Below are 13190 nucleotides of genomic sequence, written 5' to 3' on the forward strand. Positions count from 1 at the left end.
TGGCTATAATAATAATACTATCCAATTCAGATTCTGCAGTCTAAAAGATATGGTCATTCTATGCGTTTTTGGTTTTCTCATATCTTTAAGATCGTGGATGCCACAGATTTTCGTCCTTTGTGGGGGCGGAAGTGGGCGGGGCGAAGTTTTGAAATATTTTTGTAGCAGTGACATATCACAGAAGTCTGGATCCAAAACATCGTTGCTCTAGCTCTTATAGTCTTTGAGCATTAGGCGCTGAAGGGGACCGACAGACGGACGGACGGACGGACGGACAGACGGACAGACAGACAGACAGACAGGGCTCAATCGACTCGGCTATTGATGCTGATCAAGAATATATATACTTTATGGGGTCGGAAACGATTCCTTCTGGACGTTACACACATCCAGGCCGTCAGCCGTCGGGTGCTACAGGGGGATAAACGGATGTCGGGTCGGCTCGTCACAACTGTAGACTCGGAACGGGGCACAGGCGCCTCGGGTTCATGGCTTGCCCTGGATCCAAGGTGACTGTGCTCCGCGTCATAGGATACAGGTGGGCACGAGCGAACCGGCACCCGCCGTAACTGTACACACCGGCGGAAGTGCGACTATACTCTCCCCGTGAGGGCGGCTGGAAACAGGCCCTGGTACGGTCATGTCTCTACCAGGATGCTGGCTAATTGTAGTCGGGCGGAGAGAAGAAAACCCTCAGTGAAATAACCCCAATCCAAGGTGACACTGTCATATGCCGAGGGATGCATGGCCGAGGGGGTGCTCGGTCGCTTATATGCGGACTCTGGATACCTGCCGACCTCCAGTTTTAATAAGGCTTCCCGGGGCACGCGGGCTATGCCCCGGGCGACTAACCCCTTCCCGCCTACTCGTGGGATCAAATATGCCAAATTTAAATATTACAACAAAAAACACCGCAAAGGAGCACGGCACTCCTCCTAAAGTTCCGGAGGGAAAAGACAATCCCTCTACAAACGCACCTGGGAAACCAGTGCCCAAAAAGACGGGGAAGGAGACTAAGTCGGTCCACCGTCTCGAGGCAGCAGGCGCTGTGAGGAGAGGACCGAAAAGCCAATCGGGCCAATCCACGTCGGGGGGCCCCAAGGGCGACCCGGTTACCGGGGGGACGACCATGCAGAGCGATATCGCGGCTGGCGGACCCCTTGGGACCGGGAACCCCTTGACAACCCCGGCAGGCGGCGCCTCTGCCTCGAAAGATAGGCCAAAGTTCCAGGACAAAAGACGTGCGGCCTTCATCCTGGGCAACGACGACCCGGTGTTCCTGGCGTCTGCCCAGGGAATCGAATCGCGGCGATGGGCCAAAACAGGCCTGCCCGACTACCAGCCAGCAAGGCCACAGCCAAGGCCCCAAGCAAGCGGCAACGCTCGGCGGAGGACACCGCCACACAAGTCCAACAGGCCAAGAGGACGAAGACACTGAGCAGCCGCTCGTTTGCCGAGGTGGCGAGGGGAAAAACCCTGATTGGAGTCCTAGACAGGGGCTCTAAAGACGGGCAGATCCCTAGGGACAAGTGTCACCTCGTGGAAAACGAGCTCCAAGACCGTTTCCTCCACGAGTTGGAGGAGAATGGAGGATCACCGCCCAAGTGTGAGGACGCCGGGTGGCACCAAGGCAGGGTGAAAGCCATCGCCTGCCAAGATGCTCGCGAAGGCGGCCCTCTACGCGAAGGCGGTAGCATCGCTCAAGGAGGTCTACCCAGGAGCCCAGCTGGAGGCCGTGAAGTGGGAGGACATTCCCAGGAAGCCGAGGGCCAGAGCGTGGGCCTCGGCGAAGCCTGCAGAGCCGGATAAGACTCTCCGGATTCTGCAGGTCTGCAACCCCCACCACAGCCGATTGGAAGGTGGCCAAGGTAGAGGAGAGCAACGGGCAGAGGCGCCAAATCATCCTCGTCCTGAACGAGGAGTCGGTCAGACTTCTCCACGACACGGAGGGCGCTGTGGACTACGGCTACAAGAAGGTAGTCGTAGTACCGTACAAGTCCGACTCCAAAGGCATGCAACCGACGGTCGAGCCAGACCTGGAGCCCCCGGAGATCCCTAGTATGAAGATCAAGCCTGCGATGTCAGACGTGGCATCAGTGGTGTCGGATGACATCCTAGATGGTTACGTGTCAGACGTGAGCGATCTCACTAGGGATCTCAAGCACATCGGGGTCGCGGAGGAGTTGGACTCTTCGGAGAGCGACCACGACAGGACAATGGTGGAGGTGAACCTCAGGAATGTCACTGATACTCCTGCAGATAAACCTCCACCATTGTAAGGCAGCATGCGCTGCTCTCCTGCTCCACCTAGCCAAGGGTGGAGCCGACATAGTCCTCATTCAGGAGCCCTGGATCCTCGGAAACAGGGTCTCTGGTCTGAGGACTCCTGACTATAAGCTATACGTAGCTGACTCCGCAGGTAAAACTCGCACCTGCATCCTTGCAAAAAGAGATTTGCACTTATTTTTGCTCCCAAATTTCAGCAATGAAGACCAAACAGCAGTGAGCCTCGAAGGCCAGGGGTGCTCACTGAGAATCTGCTCCACGTACATGGGTCACGACCAACCAGACCCCCCTCCACAGGCGCTCAGGGCGCTAATCACAGACTGCGAGGCCAAGGACAACGGCCTAATCGTAGGGTGCGACGGCAATGCACACCACTGCCAGTGGGGAAGCACTGACACCAACGAAAGGGGTGAGTACCTTTTCAACTATTTACTGACCACTCAGATGGTCCTTTTAAATAGGGGGAGTGATCCCACCTTCATTATTAAAAACCGCAAGGAGGTCCTGGACCTCACACTTGCCTCTCATGAGTTACACGGGAACATCGTATCCTGGAGGGTCCTGGAAGAGCACTCCTTCTCGGACCACAGGTACGTGGAAACCGTATTCTCTTTTTCACTACCAAGACCAGCTCAATTTCGGAACCTTAGGCGAACAAACTGGGCTCGGTACTCAGACCACCTCTGTCGTGTTCTCCCTGAGACTCCACCTGAGGAGGAGATCTCCAGGGAAGCCACGACTCATCTTGTTAAACTATTTACCGACGCCTGCAATGAGGCGCTCGATAAATCCTGCCCCTCTAGCAAGAGCAGAGGCCGGAAGAAAACTGAATGGTGGAATCCGAAACTGAGGGAACTCCGGAAAGCCTCCCGAAGACTCTTCAATAAAGCTAAGGCTGAAAATGCTGAGCAGAACTGGGCCGATTACAAGGCCAGTCTGTCAGTTTACAATAAAGAACTGAGGAAAGCCAAACGCGCCTCATGGCGTAAGTTCTGTAGCGACATTGAGAATAACTCGGAAGCCTCGCGCTTGCGCAAAGTTCTCTCGAAGACTACACCCACTCTGGGCTACCTGAAGAACGCCGACCAATCATGGACAACGTCTAGCAATGAGTCGCTAAATCTTCTCCTTAACACCCACTTTCCCGGCTGCGTTGAAAACAGACCACACTACATCGCGGCTCCCTCCGTTGCCTCAAGTGTTATCATGAACCTGCTAAGCCAGGAGAACATTTCCTGGGCAATAAAAAGCTTCAAACCATACAAATCCGTGGGACCAGATGGCATCATCCCTGCCTAACTGATTCACGCTGGACAAAAAGCCACTAATTGGCTCAAAAGGATATACGAGGGAATCTTCTCCCATGGATATATCCCGGAAACCTGGCTTCATACCAAAGTCGTCTTCATCCCCAAGGCAGGCAAGCCCTCGCACACTGCCCCCAAAGATACGGTAAATATTCCGCCTAGTCTATTCTCAGACTCCCAGCATGCCTATCAGAAAGGAAGATCCACCGAAACGGCCCTACACACGATCACATCGATCATAGAAGCGTCCCTCAACTGTAAGGAGTACACCCTGTTAGCCTTCCTCGACATAGAAGGCGCTTTTAACAACTTCCTTCCGACCGCCATAACGGGCGCAGTGACGGATCTGGGGGTTGACTCCCGGACGGTGAGCCTGATCGATCAGATGCTACAATGCAGGACGGTTGAGGCATCACTGGGGACGTCAACGTCCACCAGATTTGTCAGTAGAGGCACCCCGCAGGGCGGAGTCCTCTCGCCCCTCCTATGGAACGTGGCAGTGAACGAACTGCTGCGGGAGATAGAGGGGGGTGGCTGCCGCGTGGTGGCGTATGCGGACGATGTTGCTATAGCATTCTCGGGTAAATTCCCGCAGACGCTGTGTGAGTGCCTGACAAGCACTCTCACGAAGATGTCAAAATGGGCAGACAAATGCGGTCTAGGCGTCAACCCGTCTAAAACGGAACTGGTGCTCTTCACTAGGAAGTACAAAGTTCCGTCACTGATTCCCCCAAGACTATGTGGGGAAGCGCTAATCTTCAGCAACAACGCCAAGTATCTTGGTCTAATCCTCGATAGAAAGCTCGATTGGAAATTGAGCATAGAGGATAGAGTAAAGAAGGCCACAGTAGCCCTCTATACTTGCAGGAAAGCCATCGGACTAAGATGGGGAATGACCCCCTATATAGTTCGGTGGCTTTACACCACCATCATACGACCGATCATGCTCTATGGAGCGGTAGTATGGTGGCCAGCCTTAGACAAAAGGACATGCCTCAATAAACTCAGCAGAGTTCAACGCATGGCAGAGCTATGCATAACTGGCGGGCTACGCACTACTCCAGGGGAAGCCCTGGATACTGTGCTGGACCTCCTCCCCATAGATCTCATGGAAAAGAAAGTGGCAACACTTTCCGCACTCAGAATGAGAGAAGCCAGACTGTGGAAAGCGTCCGCGGTTGGGCACTCGGGAATCCTGACGAGACACCCGCAACTACCAGAGAGAACAGATTATTGTGTCCCTAGTGATCACCTCTCGACGCCTTTCCAGGTATCAATCCCACTTAGGGAGGACTGGGAGATGGGCGAACCAGGACCCGCAAATGCGGTTCACTTCTATACTGATGGCTCAAAGCTAGACGGCCGCGTGGGAGGCGGAGTCTACTCCAGCGAGCTGAACATCAGTCATTGCTTCAGGCTCCCGGACCACTGTAGTGTGTTCCAAACGGAGGTTGTAGCCATCAAGGAGGCCATTTCCATCGTCTCCAAACTACTTCTAGACACGCACTTAGTGTGCGTTTTCTCGGACAGCCAAGCAGCTATTAAAGCTCTAGGCTCAATATCGTCGAACTCAGCGACTGTAAATGACTGCCGCAGGTCTCTGCACGAGATCGCAGATCAGTTAGACCTCTTCCTTATATGGGTCCCAGGCCACAGGGACATCGAGGGGAACGACGCCGCCGACGAGCTAGCAAGGCAGGGTACTACAATTCCTCTCCTTATGGAGAGGGAGCAGGTAGCGATGCCTCTGGCTACGTGCAGGCTCCTCACGCACGAATTGTTCGAGCAAAATGCCAATAGGAGATGGCAGCAAACAGTTTCCTGTAAAATCTCAAGATTGATATGGCCATATCGATCGAAGAAGCGCTCAGCCGAGCTGTATAGGCTCAGCAGAGCACAGTGCTCTGCAGTTACTCGAGCCATTACGGGACACTGGCAGATTGGCACTCATGCCTCTAGACTGTCAATCCCTCATAACGACTTCTGCAGGAGCTGTCGCGACGAGGAAGAGGAGGAATCGGTCCCCCACTTCTTCTGCCACTGCCCGGCCCTTGGAAATCGTCGTCTTCGTTTTCTCGGGGCTGCTTTCCTCACAGACATTTCGGACCTGGCCGAAATCAAACCGGGGACCTTGTCCAGATTCATCCAAGCCTCCGGATGGGACTGCCCTTAATTTGCAACAGCCTGTTTCTCCACGGTTTTTAGGCACTGGGAAGGGGCACACGCCCATGCGGCACCACAACGGACCTTCTACAGGTCCAAGTGAGCTTGGGAGGGTTTCATCACTCCCCCAGGCTACCGCCTGAACCTAACCTAACCTACACACATCCACTCTTACCACAAATCTAATACACCCCAATACTCATTTTGAGTATCGGGTATAATTAAAGTACACCGAAATTATCAAAATTTTACATTTCAGAGAACAAACCAAATTACAATTGTGCTGGTGTGGTGACGGCTGCTGTGGAGAGCATGGAGGGAACAATGACGGCTGCAGTGGAGCGCATGGAGGGAACAATGACTGCCCTTCTAACTGAAATGCGCACTTTACGGAGTATGATTTCTATTAACTTGAAATATGAACTATGAACTAAATTGTACATTGGTTTTCAGATCAACAAAATACATCGATTCAACAAATGCCTGTGCTGGTTGAAGCGGTCGCTGAGCAGGCTGGCACTTTAAAAAGTCTAGTCAGGCAGCAAGGACAGGTGCAAACGGTCGCAAAATGTTTCCCTGTTTTAACAGTCCAGGGACTTCAAGAGCTGGACATGCGACTAAACAGCACAAATAGGGAGATATACGTAAATATGTTTAAAATCACAATTTCACTGCCTATTTTAAAAGTGTTATTTTTACAGATTGATGCAATAAAAACAATTGGCAGGCTTATTTGCTTTTTGTTTTTTGTATGCCTATTGTTCAAAGTGACCGCCACGATAATTAGATATTGATCTGTAACAACACTGCGCATGTGCCCTGCTGCATATCGATGTTCTCATATCGATGTTCTGTATATCGATGTTCCCTTTTTCGGTGTCTCTCTCTTGCGTATGTTACTCGGAAGCACATATAATTCTGTATACTGATATTCTGCTGTCTTACAAATAAAATAACTTTAACAGGTTATGGGCCCAGACACCAATTCACCCAGAAACAGTATAAAACAGAAACAGTGAGAAACAATAAACATTGTTTGGTGCTTAGTGAAAAGCAGTGCTAAAAAAAATGGCATAGACTCATTGGGGTTATGTGTGTACATAGAAAGGCAAAAGAACAAGTTGAACAAATTCAACGGAGATTCGCATTGTGTTTTTTGATTAGAATTTTGCAGCGAATCGGACCGTTGCCGTGGTTTAAAGTCCAAAATAAAGCAGTCCCAACGGATCAAGAAACACAAAAGCGAACGGAGACTCAAGTGTGTATACCAAAAAGTGCGTATGCCAAGCCGCACAAAACGGCGAGTGTGTATACCCAAAAGTGTGTATACCAAGGCATAGAAAATCGCGAGTGTGTGTGTGTAAATAGCAACTCGGGGGGATACTTAAAAGAAAACGAAAAAAACAAAAGAAAGACACGGACAACAGTATTGTCGTCGTAGTTGCTTTGTGCATGAGACGATCGACAGTTACAAATTTTGCACTGTGGGACAATAAGTATAAAATATGAGTGGAAATATGAATTTCAATATTGAGAAACTGGACGAAAACAATTATAGCACATGGGAAGTTTTGATGAGAAGTGTTCTCATACAAAATGATTTGTGGCCAATCGTCAGTGGTAAAATTGAGCTTAGTGAAAGTGCAACAAGTGAGCAACGTGCAGCTTTTGAACTAAAGGATCAAAAGGCGTTGGCGTCAATTTTACTTTGTGTTAAATCGACCCAACTAAACAATATTAAAAATTGTGTATCGTCGTCACAGGCATGGCAAAAGCTAAATAAAATTCACAGGCCAAGCGGACCAGCAAGGGTAGTGTTTTTAATTAAACAATTGTTGACGTTAAAAATGTCGGATGGTATAAGTGCACAGGAATATTTGCGGAAATTCCAGGTGGTACACGAGGCTTTAGCAGAGGTCAACATAAAGGTTGATGAAAAGATCTTATCAGTTGTGTTGCTAAATGGTTTGCCTAAATCGTATGAAAGTTTTGTTGTTGCGATTGAGACGCGAGATGATTTGCCGAGCTTGAGCATGCTAAAAATAAAAATTTCTGAAGAAGCGAATAGGCAGGAAGATAGCATTAGCAAGGAAATTACAAGTAGCGCGGAACTACACGTCAGTTATGACAACAACAATTTTAAGAAAAACTTTAAGAAGGGCAAAAAGTGTTTTAAGTGCGGAAAGGAAGGCCATTTTAAATCGGAATGCCGTGCTAAAAGCAAGCAGGAAGGAGCAAACAACAAGGGCGCAAACAGTAAAAGCGGGGAAAGATTGGGTACAATGCTTTGCGTAACCGAATATGACAAAGTGGAACCAGAAAAATATGTACCAATCCTAAGTTTAGCTAAGCCGAATGACCAGATGTTAAATGCATGGTGCATAGACAGTGGCGCAACGGCGCATCTATGTTGTGACAAGGAACGCTTTGTGTCGTTCACGGAAGATAATCAAAAAGTATTTTTAGCCGGCGGTAAATCACTTATTGCTGAAGGGCATGGAACTGTTCAAGTAAAGTTCGGTGATAGATCCGTTACGATGGAAAATGTTATCTTGGTACCAGATTTGCAGTACAATTTTATATCGGTCACAAAACTATTAAAACATGGAAAAAAAGTTGTGTTTGAGAAAAATCAAGCGATGATTTTTGAAAACGGAAAAATAGTTATAAAGGCACATCTGGAAAATGGATTGTTTATGGTTCAGGACAATCAGGAGAAGTGTATGAACATTGTAAATGTTGAGGCAGATGCATTCAAATGGCACAATAGGTTCGGACATGTACATTTTGACGCATTAAAGGAAATGGTTAACAAGGAGATGGTAATAGGTCTCAAGGGCATATACAAGCCAAAACAAGTGTGTGCAACATGCGCAAAAAGTAAAATTTGCGTGCAACCATTTCAATCGAGCACAAACAGGTCAAAGGGCGTTCTAGACTTAATACATACTGATGTATGCGGTCCAATGCAAAAGCAGTCAATGGGAGGCAATCGATATTTCGCCACATTTATTGATGATTGTTCAAGATATGTATCAGTAAGTTTCCTAAAAACCAAAGATCAGGTTTTCGAGGCTTTTAAAGAATTTAAAAGTCAAGTTGAGTGCCAAACTGGGAGAAAAGTCAAGGTTTTACGAAGCGACAATGGCCGAGAATACATATCAAACGTTTTTGACAATTACCTAAACCAAAATGGAATAAAGCGAAACTTAACAGTGCCATATACACCTCAACAAAACGGAGTTGCAGAAAGGGCCAACAGAACATTGGTAGAAATGGCAAGAAGTATGCTGCTGCATGCTGGGTTGAGTGAATGCTATTGGGCAGAAGCGATTCGAACTGCCACGTATTTGCGAAATAGAGTGGCAAGCAGCTGCTTGAGCGGGGTGACACCTTTTGAAATATGGACAGGTCGAAAGCCAGTGGTATCGCATTTAAGAGTTTTTGGCTCAGTAGCGATAGCTCTAGATAAAACAAAGAAATCAAAGTTCGCACAGAAAGGCTTAGAGTATATAATGGTGGGCTACTCGGATACGGCCAAAGCATACCGTTTGGTCAGTAAAGAAACCAGGAAACTCGTAGAGAGTAGGGATGTCATTTTTGTAGAACCTGAAGGGGGCAAACTAGATGCATCATGTTCCAATGACATATCATCAATTGAGGTTCAACAAAACCAGAACGCTGAACCCGAAATGGATAGCGAGCAATTTAAAGATCCAGAAAATGAGCCAGAAAATCAGGAGGAGATTAGGTCTAGTAATGACATTCTTGTAATTCCAGAACCAATAAGAGGACCAGGACGCCCAACCATAGTACGGACGGGCAAACCAGGACGACCAAGGAAGCAGTATCATATGCTCAATGCGATACTGGCAGCAGACGTACAAGTTCCACAAAACTACGCACAAGCTGAACGGTCTACTGAAGGCGAGATATGGAAAGCATCAATGAAGGACGAGTACGAATCTCTCGTGAAGAACGTCACGTGGTCGCTTACTAAATTGCCTAGCGGGAAAAAGTTCATTGGATGCAGATGGGTTTACGCAGTTAAGTCCAATCCGGATGGAAGCGTGAACAGGCTCAAATCACGTCTGGTGGCGAAAGGTTGTAGCCAACGCTACGGGATCGACTACAAGGAAACATTTGCACCAGTTGTACGCCACGCAACTATCAGGTTGATAATTGCACTTGCAGTCGAACATGGTCTCCACCTACATCAAATGGATGTTGTCACGGCGTATCTCAACGGCGAATTGGAAGATGAGGTTTTTATGAGACAACCTGAGGGCTTCATCAGCGAAGTTCACCCAAATCACGTTTTGAGGCTTCACAAAAGTATATATGGCCTAAAACAATCAGGAAGAGTGTGGAACTCTACGTTGGATGCAACGCTGAGACGCATTGGTTTTATACCGACTGTCAACGAACCCTGTCTGTATCGTAAGCCAGGTAAAAATATGTGTCTAATAGCTGTCTACGTAGATGACATTATTTTGGCGTGTAAGGACCTAGATGATATATCTGATATCAAGATAAAGATCGCAGCAGAATTTGATGTGGTTGACATCGGGCCTATGCAATACTTTTTAGGTATTGAGGTGAAACGTGAAGGCAGTACGGGTGCGATTTCAATCAGCCAACGGAAATATATTAGAGAGTTGCTCGAACAGTACAATTTGAAAGATTGTCGACAGACGTCCACGCCTCTTGAAGCTGGTTACCAGGTGGCATGCAACAAAGAGGATTGCCGCAGGGTCGACATCACATCGTTCCAAAAGCTAATTGGAGAGTTATCTTATCTTGCTGTTATGACTCGTCCAGACATTGCGCATTCGGTGAACAAATTAGCACAACGTAACAAGGATCCTCATTCCGAGCATGAAGCGGCAGCCAAGCACATCCTTCGATATTTGGCAAAAACTATCGACTGGGAGATATGCTACACAAAGCAAGGAAAGGCAATTGAGTGTTTTGTTGATGCAGATTGGGCAAGTGATATGACGAACCGAAAGTCATTCACTGGCTATGTATGCATGTTGGCAGGAGGAGCGGTTTCTTGGGAGTCAAGAAAGCAATCGACGGTTGCCCTCAGTTCCACGGAGGCAGAGTACATAGCCTTATCATCTGCAGCAAAAGAGGCGATATACTTTCGCAGCCTACTGATTGACTTAAAGCTGATATCCAAGGAGTCAGCTATTCAGATGTACGGCGACAACATTGGAGCACAGCAGCTTGCTAGAAACCCCATGTTTCATGCACGTACAAAGCACATCGACGTCAAGATACATCATATTCGAGAGGTTCTCAAGAGAGGTGAAGTCAACATTGCATATCTGCCAACCGATGAGATGATAGCAGATGTCCTCACAAAGAACTTAGCCAAGGTTAAGCACCATAAATTTGTATTCGCATTTGGTTTAAAAGATCGTTTATAAGTGCTTGACATGTTATTGAATATTAGTTAAGTATATTTAAAGTTTGTAAACATGCGTTGTGTTGAGGAGGAGTGTTCAAAGTGACCGCCACGATAATTAGATATTGATCTGTAACAACACTGCGCATGTGCCCTGCTGCATATCGATGTTCTCATATCGATGTTCTGTATATCGATGTTCCCTTTTTCGGTGTCTCTCTCTTGCGTATGTTACTCGGAAGCACATATAATTCTGTATACTGATATTCTGCTGTCTTACAAATAAAATAACTTTAACACCTATTATATCTCTATTTTATATTTATAGATGCCATAACTGTAGATACGGGGACTGGATCAGCTGAAGTCCAGCTTAGGAAGGCCCTACAGCTGCAAAAAAAAAACGCTACTTCAAAAACAGTACCACCGCGAACAGCAAACCTTCATTAGTTAATTAAAAAAATAACATGAGATGTATAATAAAATAAAAATCTAAATATGAAATGAAATAAGAATTGATAACCTACTTCATGGGTACCCATTTCACTAGCTACTACATGGGTACCCATTTCACTAGCTACTAGACGAGTACCCATATCACTAGTTCGGGGGCAAACGATGTGGTGTTGCTGGTTCCCATGTCGTAGGACATTGCGGGTAAAAATGGAACTGATGAAAAGCATTTTTTAGGGTTAGTAAAGAAAGTACCCCTGGTCTGTTAGGGAGTGGAGATATCACCACCTCCGAACTAGTTCCCAGTACTGCTGGGTACAGACAGAAATTTAATTGTTATGCTCTATCGCGAAAATTGAACCAAAAGGTAGCAAACGAAAGACAATTTAGTGTGCATCTGCACATACATATGTATGTAGGTACATATGTACGCGCGTAACATCAAAGAGGGGTGTTACTAAAATTCCAGTTACATTACGTTAAACTGCTGATGTTCATGCGTTGGAACTTGATAGTGAATTAAAAGTAAATTGGACAAAACTCGATCCTGTGCCGCTGCTTTGTAGACTCTTGCCCGCCTGAAGTTGTTTAGAGTTCAGGCGTTCACGACCGTTCTCTTTCGTAGTGATCAGACGTGTTTTTGTTTTGCGCTCCGCATTTTTTCCTTTTGTTTTGAATAAACAGCCGGTGTTTTCCTAACTAAATTCTAATTATACTTCCTAACCAGACAACAATCTGGAATCCTATTCTATTACGCGAGTGCATGCCTTTTGATTTGTGTTAAAACATTATTTAACTTTTCATTTTTCGGCGTCGGCTTGTGTTGTGTTGTTGCAGTGAGTGAGTATTGCATTGCAGTCCGCTCTCGTCTGGTAGCTTTTGTTGTCTTATCACTCTCTCGCTATCACCTCAACTTCAATAACTGTTCTTTCTCTCTCGCTCTTTAAACTTTCTGAGCAATAGCGCTCTCTGTTTAGTAGCTCTCGCTATAACCGCTCTCCACTCTGCTCTCTTTTTTTTTTTTCTTACCAATTCCGCTTTGAGCGTTGTCTGGCACATTAGTCTGATACCAATTTGTTTTGGAAATTTTAATTTTTCTTCGTAAATTTTCTTAAGAAAATATTTAAATAATAAAAATGGAATTCTCTGTGGTCTGCGCCAAAAAAACCTGTAAGAAGCAGATCACTCACGATCAGCCGAATGGCTCTGCGACAGCGTAGTCCACGCAAAATGCGCGGGATTCTCTGGCCTCGTGAGTGATGCTATAGCCAAACGTAATGGCTTGCATTACAGTTGCGAGGCATGCCGTGCAGTGGAGAAGGAAATGGTATCTTTCATGAGGCAGACGCGGAGTGGCTTTAAGGAGCTGACCGTTGGTTTCAAAAACCAATACGATCGGCTCCTAGCCATGGAGGCTCAGTTTAGCGGTTTAAAACTGCTGAATGAGTCTCCGAGGCGCAAAAAGGTCACTCCGCGGGACCTGCAAGTGCCAACCGTCACTCAGCCGTGCGCCGCCGAAAAACTGACTCCGACCACTCCAAGTGTGCAGCAGTTGATCTCGTTTGCCA

This window comes from Drosophila persimilis, unplaced genomic scaffold (assembly GCF_003286085.1).
Source record: "Drosophila persimilis strain 14011-0111.01,24,50 unplaced genomic scaffold, DperRS2 tig00000697-arrow-arrow-pilon, whole genome shotgun sequence".
Taxonomy (NCBI): domain Eukaryota; kingdom Metazoa; phylum Arthropoda; class Insecta; order Diptera; family Drosophilidae; genus Drosophila; species Drosophila persimilis.